Source organism: Manis javanica, unplaced genomic scaffold (assembly GCF_040802235.1).
Source record: "Manis javanica isolate MJ-LG unplaced genomic scaffold, MJ_LKY HiC_scaffold_24, whole genome shotgun sequence".
Taxonomy (NCBI): Eukaryota; Metazoa; Chordata; class Mammalia; order Pholidota; family Manidae; genus Manis; species Manis javanica.
Window position 1 is genome coordinate 2,223,026 of NW_027332170.1, and position 12,210 is coordinate 2,235,235.

Genomic DNA, 12,210 nt, shown 5'->3' on the forward strand with positions numbered 1-12,210 from the left:
GAAAGGAATGCATAGAAGCTGACATAGAGAGAGATAAAAGGATCTGCAGGTATGAAACAATATTAAGAGAACTGTGTGACCAATCCAAAAGGAACAATATCCATATTATAGGGGTACGAGAAGAAGAAGAGACAGAAAAAGGAATAGAAAGTTCTTGGAAGAAATAAATGCTGAGAACTTCCCCAAACTGGGGGAGGAAATAATCTAACAGACCATGGAATACACAGAACACCCAACAGAAAGGATCCAAGGAGGACAACACCAAGACACATAATAAATAAAATGGCAAAGATCAAGGACAAGGAAAGAGTTTTAAAGGCAGCTAGAGAGAAAAAGGTCACCTGTAAAGGAAAAATCCATCAGGCTATCATCAGACTTCTCGACAGAAAACTTTACAGGCCAGAAGAGAATGTCATGATATATTCAATGCAATGAAACATTAGGGCTTTGGAACTAAGGATACTGTATCCAGCAAGATTATCATTTAAATATGAAGGGAGGGATTAAAACAATTCCCAGACAAGCAAAAGTTGAGGAAATTTACCTCCCACAAACAATATTTACAGGACATTTTAAAGGGACTGCTCTAAATGGGAGCACTCCTAAGGCTAAATAGTTTGTCACCAGAGAGAAAATAAAATGAAAACAAAGAAAGCAGAACAACCAAATACTAACTAAAGGCAAAAAAATAATAAAATAGAACAAACTACTCACAAAAGCAGTCAAAGGAAACAGAAAAGAGAACAGAATAAAATATTCCAACATATAGAGAATGGATGAGGAGGAATAAGAAGGGAGAGAAACAAAGAAACATCACACAGTGTTTATAATAGCTCAGTAAGCGAGTTAACTTAGACAGTAAGATAGTAAAGAAGCTAGACCTTGAACCTTTGGTAACCACAAATCTAAAGCCTGAAATGGCAATAAGTATATGTCTTTCAATAAGCACTCTGAAATGTAAATGCACTGAATGCAGCAATCAAAAAACACACAGTAATAGAACAGACAAAAAAGCAGCACCCATCTATATGCTGCTTAAAGAGACTGAGACTCACCTGAAACCAAAAGACATGCACAGACTAAAAGTGAAGGGATGGAAAAAGATATTTCATACAAACAGCAAGGAGAAAAAAAGCAGGTGTATACAGTACAAGTATCAGAAAAAATAGACTTTTAAAACAAAAGAAAGTAACAACAGATACAGAAGGACATTACATAATGATAAAAAGGGCTCAGTCCAAAAAGAGGATATAACCATTATAAGTATATATTTGCACCCAATACAGGAGCACCCAGCATACGTGAAACAAATGCTAACAGAATTAAAGGAGGAAATAGAATGCAATACATTCATTTTAGGAGACATCAACACACCACTCACTCCAATGGATAAATCCCACCAGACAGAAAATAAGTACGGACACAGAGGCGGTCAACAACACACTAGAACAGATGGACCTAACAGACATCTACAGAACTCTACACCCAAAAGCAACAGGATACACATTCTTCTCAAGTGCACATGGAACATTCTCCAAGAATAGACCACATACTAGGCCACAGAAAGAGCCTCAGTAAATTAAAAAGGACTGAAATTCTACCAACTAACTTTTCAGACCACAAAGGTATAAAACTAGAAATAAATTATACAAAGAAAGCAAAAAGGCTCACAAAACACATGAAGGCTTAACAACGTGCTCCTAAATAATCAATGGATCAACGACCAAATTAAAATAGAGATCCAGCAATATATGGAAACAAATGACAATAACAACGCAAAGTCCCAACTACTGTGGGATACAGCAAAAGAAGTCTTAAGAGGAATGTATATAGCAATCCAGGCATATTTAAAGAAGGAAGAACAATCCCAAATGAATGGTCTAATGTCCACAATTATCGAAATTGGAAAAAACAACAACAAATTAGGCCTAAGGTCAGCAGAAGGAGGGACATAATAAAGATCAGAGAAGAAATAGACAAAATTGAAAAGAATAAAACAATAGCAAAAGTCAATGAAACTAAGAGCTGGTTCTTTGAGAAAATAAACAAAATAGATAAGCCTCTAGCCAAACTTATTAAGACAAAAAGAGAATCAACACAAATCAAGAGAATCAGAAATGAGAAAAAGAAAAATCCAGGACACACTCCACAGAAATACAAAGAATTATTAACGACTACTATGAAAACCTACATGCCAACAAGCTGGAAAACCTAGAAGAAATGGACAACTTTCCTAGAAAAATACAACCTCCCAAGGGTGACCAAGGAAGAAACACAAAAGTTAAACAAACCAATTACGAGCAAAGAAATTGAAACGGTAATAAAAAAACTACCCAAGAACAAAACCTCCTGGGGCCGCACGGATTTACCTTGGAATTTTATCAGACACACAGAGAAGACATAATGCCCATTCTCCTTAAAGTTTTCCAAAAAATAGAAGAGGAGGGAATACGCCCCAAACTCGTTCTATGAAGCCAACACTCACTCTAATACCAAAACCAGGCAAAGACCCCACCAAAAAAGAAAATTACAAACTAATATCCCTGATGGATGTAGATGCAAAAATACTCAATAAAATATTAGCGAACTGAATTCAACAGTATATCAATAGGATCATACACCATGACCAAGTGGGATTCATCCCAGGGATGCAAGGATGGTACAACATTCAAAAATCCATCAACATCATCCACCACATCAACAGAAAGAAAGACAAAAAACATGATCATCACCATAGATGCTGAAAAAGCACTTGACAAAATTCAACATCCATTCCTGATAAAAAATCTCATCAAAATGGGAATAGAGGGGAAGTGCCTCAACATAATAAAGGCCTTATATCATGTACCCACAGCCAACATTATACTGAACAGCGAGAAGCTGAAAGCTTTTCCTCTGAGATTGGGAACTAGACAGGGATGCCCACTCTCCTCACTGCTATTTCACATATTACGGGAGGTCCTAGCCACAGCAATCAGACAAACAAAGAAATACAAGGAATCCAGATTGGTAAGGAAGAAGTTAAACTGTCACTATTTTCAGACGACATGATATTGTACATAAAAAACCCTAAAGATACCACTCCAAAACTACTAGAACTGATATCAGAATACAGCCAAGATGCAGGGTACAAAATTAACACACAAAAACCTGTAGCTTTCCTATACACTAGCAATGAACCAATAGAAAGATAAATCAGGAAAACAATTCCATTCACAATTGCATCAAAAAGAATAAAATGCTTAGGAATAAACCTAACCAAAGAAGTGAAATATCTAAAACCTGAAAACTACAAGACACTCTTACGAGAAATTAAGAGGACACAAGGAAAGGGAAACTCATCTCATGCTCTTGGCTAGGAATATTTAATATTGTCAAAATGGCCATCTTGCCCTAAGCAATATACAGATTTGATGCAATTCCTATCTAATTACCAAAAACATTCTTCAATGAACTGGAACAAATAGTTCAAAAATTCATATGGAAACACCAAACACCCTGAATAGCTAATGCCATCCAGAGAAGTAAGAATAAAGTGGGCGGGATCTTGCTCTTCAACTTCAAGCTCTACTACAAAGTCACAGTAATTAATACAATTTGTACTGGCACAAGAACATTGTCACAGACAGTGGAACAGAATAGAGACTCCAGACATTACACCAAACATACATGGTCAATTAATATACAGTGAAGGAGCCATGGACATACAATGGGGAAATGACAGTCTCTTCAACAGATGGTGCTGGTAAAACTGGACTGCTACATGTAAGAGAATGAAACTGGACCATTGTCTGACCCCATACACAAAAGAAAACTCGAAATGGATCAAAGACCTGAATGTAAGTCATGAAACCATTAAACTCGTGGAAAAAAACATAGGCAAAAATCTCTTAGACATAAACATGAGTGACCTCTTCTTGAACATATCTCCCCGGGCAAGGAAAACAACAGCAAAAATGAACAAGTGGGACTATATTAAGCTGAAAAGCTTCTGTACAGGAAAAGACACCATCAATGGAACAAAAAGGAACCCCACAGTATGGGAGAATATGTCTGTAAATGACAGATACGAGAAAGGCTTGACGTCCAAAATATATAAAGAGCTCACATGCTGCAACAAACAAAAATCAAATAATCCAATTAAAAAATGGGCAGAGGAACTGAACAGACAGTTCTGCAAAAAAGAAATACAGAAGGCCAAGAGACACATGAAAAGATGCTCCCTATCACTAATTGTAAGAGAAATGCAAATTAAAACTACTATGAGGTATCATCTCACACCAGTAAGGATGGCTGCCATCCAAAAGACAAACAACAAATGTTGGTGAGGCTGTGGAGAAAGGGAAACCCTCCTACACTGCTGGTGGGAACGTAAATTTGTTCAACCATTGTGGAAAGCAGTATGGAGGTTCATCAAAATGCTCAAAACAGACTTACTATTTGACTCAGGAATTCCACTCCTAGGAATTTACCTTAAGAACACAGCAATCAAGTTTGAGAAAGACAGATGCAACCCTATGTTTATCACAGCACTATTTACAATAGCCAAGAATTGGAAGCAACCTAAATGTCCATTGGTAGATGAATGGATAAAGTAGATGTGGTACATATACACAATGGAATACTACTAAGCCATAAGAAGAGGGCAAATCCTACCATTTCCAGCAACATGGATGGAGCTGGAGGGTATTATGCTCAGTGAAATAAGCCAAACAGAGAAAGAGAAATACCAAATGATTTCACTCATCTGTGCATAAGAACAAAGGAAAAACTGAAGGAACAAAACGGCAGCAGAATCACAGAACCCAAGGATGTACTAACAGATACCAAAGGGAAAGGGACTGGGGTCGATGGGTGGGTAGGGAGGGATAAGAGGGGGTAGAAAAAGGGGGGTATTAAGATCAGCATGCATGGGGGGTTGGGAAAGGGGATTGCTGTACAACACAGAGAAGACAAGTAGTGATTCTACAACATTTTGCTATGCTGATGGACAGTGACAGTAAAGGGGTTTATAGCGGGGACCTGGTATAGGGAAGAGCCTAGTAAACATAACATTCTTCATGTAAGTGTTGATTAAAGATAACAAAAAAAAGAAAGAAAAGGGGGATTACTCCCTGATAGGATAAAATTAACTGTAAATCAATGATTTATGCATGCTTTAAATACCCTTAATTTTGATCACTTACAGGATATCAGATGATCGGCTATGGAGGTAAACTTTTCTGACAATATTCCTTTCTCTTAAAAAAAAAGCAGTTCCTATGTGGTTACCTCCAATGTGTTCTACACAATGGTATAAAGGGAATATCCAAGTGTGGGCAAAGGGTCTGTTTGTGTTTATACAGAGGATCAAAGCCTAATTTGGCTACCGAGAAAATGAACTAAAATATGATATGAAGAAGAACTTCCAACATCAGCACTCTCTGGAAGAGTCATACCAGAAGATGATCATCAAAATACCTCAACAAAGATCCACGCGATGCTGCAGTTTCAGCTGCATCCATCACACTGGTTCCTGGACTTGCCATGGGAATGAAGAAGGAGATATCTAAGCTGGCCTGTGCTTTCAGTAAAGCCTCAAATTTGATTGGATCTGTACTGTTGGAACTCATCCAAGAATTAGAAGAAGTGCAAGTTGTAGGGCTCCAAAATCTTACAACTACAGACTATCTACTGTTAAACGAACATATGGATGTGAACAGTTCCCCGAAACGGGTTGTTTTAATTTGATTTCTCTCAGAGTGTTCAAGTACAGTTGGACACTATCCATCATATCATAGACAATTTTTCACAAATGCCTAGCATGCCTAACTGGTTTTCTTCGCTTCACTGGAGATGGCTGGTAATTATAGATCTGCTTTGGTTATGTAACTGTATCCCTATTATGTTAATGTGTGTGCACAATTTAATTAGTAGTTTAAAACCTATACATGCTGTTACTCTACAAGAAGACATGTCAAAGAAATAATCAATCCTCCCATGTTTTCTTCCATCTGCTACCTTTACAGCTTTTCTTCTTTCTTCCTAATTACAACCCTTAAATACAATTTGTACCTCATATCGAATTTACTGAGTATCATATTTCCTCCAAGTGGTAAAGATTCCTCAAGACAAATGCTGGGTATAGAAGCCACAGGGCATAAATCTGCAAAGAAGTAAAAAGCTAACCTTTTTAAACAATATGGCTTCTCTCTCACTTACCAATTTTATATCTCCCTGTATGGCCCCAGAAGATGACTGGTTAGCCAGAGATGGATAAGATTCCTCAAGGGAGGAACAACCTAAGACAGGCACAGTCCAGGGGGGCCATTAGGTGAGAAATTGGGGATCAACAGAGGTGAGGCTTAGAACCTCACCCCCCTCCATTTTGAGAGAAATCTTTTGCATCCGTGAATGTTTTATTGCCCTTGCCTAGCTTAGATTAACACATAGTCTACAGGCACAGACCTGATCATCTACATTTGCTTTCTTACAACACTAAACTATGTTTTCTACCTTTATCTTGCATCTTCCTACCACTTCAGCATTTTATTAAAAATAATAATAATAATAATAATAGGAGAAATGTGGGATCCACATATAAATCAAGTATGAAAATGAAACGAATATTCATATTTGACCTGGTTGTTTATAGTTCATTATGCGTGATCAAAACTGAAAGTTTCTGTGATGACTGCCCCGTACTGTTCACCATGTAAGAACTCATTCACTATGTAAGAATTTGTTCACCATGTAAGAACTTATTCACTATGTAAGAATTTGTTCACCATGTAAGAACTTGTTCGTTATGCTTCAGAAGATTGGAGACTGACAAGAATTAGGCTTGAGGTGGATTAATGATTGTGCATTGAGCATTGACTCCCCTATACAGAATTTTATTGTTGTTTAACAACCATTTGATCAATAAATATGAGAGATGCCCTCTCAAAAAAAAGACATATGGGTTGAGAAGGAAGAAATAAAACTGTATTTGCAGATGACATGATCATCCCTATAGAAAATCCTAAGAAACTAGCAAAAAAATAACTCTTGAAACTAATACACAAAATATAGCAAGGTTGTAGGATATAATGTTAAGATATGAAAGTAAACTGCTTTTCAATAAATGGTGCCACAAGTGGAATTTGAAATTAAAAAACACAACACCATTTACAGCAAAACCTCCAAAAATGAAATACTTATGTATAAACCTAACAAAAATATATATAAGATCTAAAGGAGAAAAACCATGAAACTCTGATGAATGAAATCCCACAACATAATAAATGGAGAAGTACTCCATGTTTATGTAAGGAAGACTCAATATTTCCAAGATATCCCCAAGTTGATCTGTAAATTTAAAGCAATTCCTATCAGAATCCCAGCAAGTTATTTTGTGGATATTGACAAATTGATTATATGGAAAGTCAAAAGACACAGAATAGCCAAGATAATATTGAAGAAGAAGAACAAAGATGGAGGACTGATACTACCAGACTTTAAGACTTACTATGTAAAGCTACAGTAGTCAGGACAGTGTGTGGGTGAAGGAACAGACAATCAATAGAACAGAATGGAAAGCCCCAGAAATAGATCCACACAAATGTAGCCTCTACATTTGTACATGGATCTTCTTCAAAAGGATCAAAGGAAATACAGTGGAGCAAAGAGAATATTCAACAAATGGTGCTGAAAGAAGTGAATATCCACATGCAAAATGCTGAATCTTGGCACATAATTTACACCTTCCATAAATATTAACTCAGAATGGATGGGACCTCAACACAGAACGCAGGACTATAAACTCTTATAAGATAACATGGGAAGAAAATATGGATGACTTTGGGTATGGCAATGACTTTTTTAGATAAAACAATAAAGGCACAATCTATGAAAGAAATAATCTTTCTTTACTAAAATGAAAAACCTTTTGCTATACAAAAGACAAATTTTAAGAGATGAGAACACAAACCACAGACTTACAGTAAATATTTGCAACAGATACATCTGATAAACAACTGTTATCCAAAGTGCACAAAGAACTCCTAAAACTCAACAAAAAGGAAACAACTGGATCAACACATAGAACAAAAACATTAACAGACACTTCACCAAAGATATACAGATGACATACAAGTATATGAACAGAAGCTCCACATCATATGTCACTGGGAAAATACAAACTAAAGAAATGATAAGGTACCACTAGACAGCTAATAGAATGACCAGAATGTGAAACACTAACACCACCTAATTTTGACAAGGGTATGGAGCAGCAGGAGCTCTCATTCATTGCCGGTCAGACTGCAAAATGGTATGGCCCCCTTCAGAAGACAGTTTGGAGGATTCTAAAAACTAAACATACTAAACATACTCTTACCATACAGTCCAGCAATTACACTTTGTGGCATTTACACAAATGAACCAAAGACTTCTGTCCACTCTATGTTTATATCACATAGATGTTTACAGCAGTTTTAGTTATAATTGTTAAAACTTGGAAGCAACCAATATATCCCTTGATAAGTGAATGAATAAATAAACTGTGGTACACCAGAATAGTACTCAGTGCTAAAAGGAAATGACAGATCAAGTCATAAAATGCACAGAGGAAATTTAAATGCATATTACTAAGTAAAAGCAGCCAATCTGAAGAGGCTACATGCTATAATTCTAACCACATGACATTCTGGAAAAGGAAAACTTGACAGACAGTAAAAAAGATCAGTGTTTGCCAACTGACAGGGGCGAGGTTGAAATGATGACTGAGCGGAGCGCACAGGATTTATAGGGCAGTGAAGATACTCTGTATGATGCTATTACTGATGGATTCATGTTATTACGTATTTGTCCAAACCCATTGTCCAATGCACACCACCAGGGGTGAACCCTAAAGAAAACTATGGGTTTTGGGTGATTATGATTTTGATGCTATGATTTTGATAGGTTCATTGGTTGTAACAAACATACCACTCTGGTGGAGGATGTTGATAATGGGGAAGCTATGCATGTATGTGGTCGGGGGCATATGGAAAAATGCCTTCCTCTCATTTTGCTATGGACCTGAAATTGCTCTAAGAAAATAGTCTTTAAGTAAGTGCTTAAAAAAAAGCAAAATCATGTACACAGACACACGTGAAAAGAAATAAAAAATCATTTGGTGGATGATAAAAACCAAAATTCAATTTAATGGTAACATGTTGTTTAGGAGGAAGAGGGTATGTGATCAGAGAGGGCATATAGAAACTTGTAAAATTAAGTGGAATGTCCAATTTCTTAAATTAGGTATATATTATTCTTTAAAAGTATACCTACTTTTAATGTTTTATGTGAATTACATCAATTTTAAAACAACACACATACAAACACAACATGGATCTCAATATGCTCAAGATTATCTCTGAAATTTGATTTTTCAACATATTTCCAATATTATTGGAAATAAGAATTCAACATATTTCCAATATTATTATTCTTATTAAGGATGAGACATACTAGTTAATTCCAAGGCAGGAAAAGGAGTGATGGGCAGTTCACACTTTCCTAAAACCCAAGGGTAATACCTCTTAATAAATGTTCCTAAGAGGGCCAGAGGCATAGTTCTATCCTCCAGGAGGCAAGTACAGTACCTCTGCCTCCACCATGTTCACTCAACCTGCTCCCACCAAACCTCATCCCTCACCCTTGGCTTGCCTGCACTTGGCCTTAGAATCCAGTTTTGCTTTTTCAGTCACTCCCTTGTACCATTTGTTTTTGGCCAGAAAATTTGGCTTTCAGATTTCATTCCATCTATTTTTCAGCCTGTTCATGAGTTTACCCTTGCCTGTTGAACAGCTGGCACTCCAGGATACAAGCTTGGCAGAGAAAGATGAGTTAAGCCAAAGAAATCCCTTATGAAGGAGTCAAAATGAGCTCAACAGGCTTTTTTTCCAAATCCAGCTATCCCAGAAAAAGAGGTAGCCTGAGATGATAAACTGAGACATCCCCATCTTGGGACGTATTTTTTACAAGTGTTGAACAGGTCAGAATCCCCTGAGGGACCTGTTAAAAACACAGATTACTGAATCCACCCAGGGCTACAGAGTAAGAGCAATCTGAGAATGGTGCCCAAGAATATGCACCTCTAAAAGAAACCCCCAGATGATGGTTCTGATGGTCTCGGGTTTCTCTGTGGGCTGTTACCATTGAGAAAACTTGTCCTATCAATTCAGGGCTGATCTAATCCTGGATATAAGCTTGGTTGGGGAGTATATATATATATATTGGTCAAGAATGGGACACACACCACTGACCAGAATTAAGAGAAGCAACCAACTCAAGTTCAGAAAAAAAAATGTAGAGTTAAAACTTTTTCTCATTTAGCAATTGTACTGTTAAATACTGTTTCAGATTTACTCACACTGTAAGCAGGTCCAAGCACTATGTAGGGAATCAGCTTAGATAAAAGCAAAGAGGAAATGGCCTCTGTGTTTCAATTTCAGCTCTTCATTCCCACTGGTCCACTAAGATTTATTCAGTGTGTGTGGGCAGGGGTGGTGTGAACACGGGGGAAGGCACTCAGAATATTAGGCAGTATTAATAATATTAAGTTTTTTTATCTAGTGTGCAAGGGCAGAGGGGAACAGCCCTCTGTGAACCACTAATCTGGCTGTACCAGTGCAGATCAGTTGACTGTCAGCCCTACGTTCTTCTTTGGTAAACAGTTTTTATCCACGATTGGGTGAGAATATGTCTCTATTCATTTTATTTTGGTAAAAGACAATAGATGTAGATAGAATCATAACGTATTTTGCTAGATTTTTCTGTTAAAAGAGAAAATCAAATAAGGATTATAAAACCTCCAACTTGAACTGCTTGAAATACTGCTACTGCTTCAAATTTGTAGAGAGCTTTCATGACCCCAATATCCTAGTCATTCATTTGTTCTAATGTTAACAACCTAGTGAACTGATTGGCATCAAGAATTTTAAATGTGGGAAGAGGTATATTCCTGGTACCAGCCTCAGTGGAGATGCACATAATATACAAAGTCTTCATGTGCATTGGGAAAACAAACTATGGACTCAACTGGAACACTTTCTATTTCAGAACAGTTTAAAATCATAAAACATAGCTTCTGTAGAGCTTAATTTTACAGTGGGTTTCAACTTCTGCATTAAGACAATTTTTTTGCATTTTCTTGAGATTGGCCCACAGCTACAGCTATATTGGAGAGATGTTTTCAACTCTAAATATGATTTGAAATTACCTATCATTTCTTTGCTATGCAATTGAATATTCTGCATGAGCATTCAAAATAACATTTATAGTTTGAACTTCTTATGTTTATTGTCTTCTACCACCAAATGTACTATCTACAGTTCAGAAACTCAGTATTTGATGATGGGTGGTGAAGAACTGCTCAAAAAGATTCAGTCACACACAGAGACACATATTACCCATCATGTTGGGAAAGGTTAGGTTACACTTACCAATATATGTACAGAAGCAATCCTCATCTAGAAGTGTTTCAGGGATTCCAAATGATCATGCTCGACAGCGGGGCCTATTTGCAAGACTTGCAAATGGAAAACATTGCCGCTTTTCTCCCCCTTAGAGTTCCTCCACCCTCTCTAATGCCATCTTTGTGGAAGCAGAGTGGCACGCTGCTGTATCGCTGCTGCTCTCTATTACCCTCAAATGGCAGCAACGAAAGCAGGGGAGGACAATTAAGCAATGTGTCAGCCCGTTTTTATGAGTTTACCTTAAAAGACAATGAAGAGAATTTTAGAAATGAGGGTAGCAGGCTTTAAAAACTATAGGGAACTGCTGTGGAGTATTTTATTTTTGAAATTACTTCCTTGCAATTTAAGGGTACTAAGCAACATTGAATAATTATTTAACCATGACAAAGGTAACATGTACTTAGTCCAAAAAAAAAAAAAAAGCATGAAGGGTACACTTCCTATAAGGGTTACCAGCCTTTTTGGAGTTACTTGATTTTGACCAAATGTGCAACACTTTACAAAAAAAGTGCTGAAATTTTTTCAATCCTGAATACCTGGTTTTGTTTTGAGAATTTTGTGGTAATTCTCAACAGAAAATATACCTGAAATATGAATAGGTTTAAAGCAACTGTTTTAAGATATATGTAGCTGTTTTAGGGTCTCAAGTAGAACCTTATTTAGCGTGGTCAGGGCTTAAAATTTCTGGATTAGTAGATATGTATGAGCATATACATACACACTCATG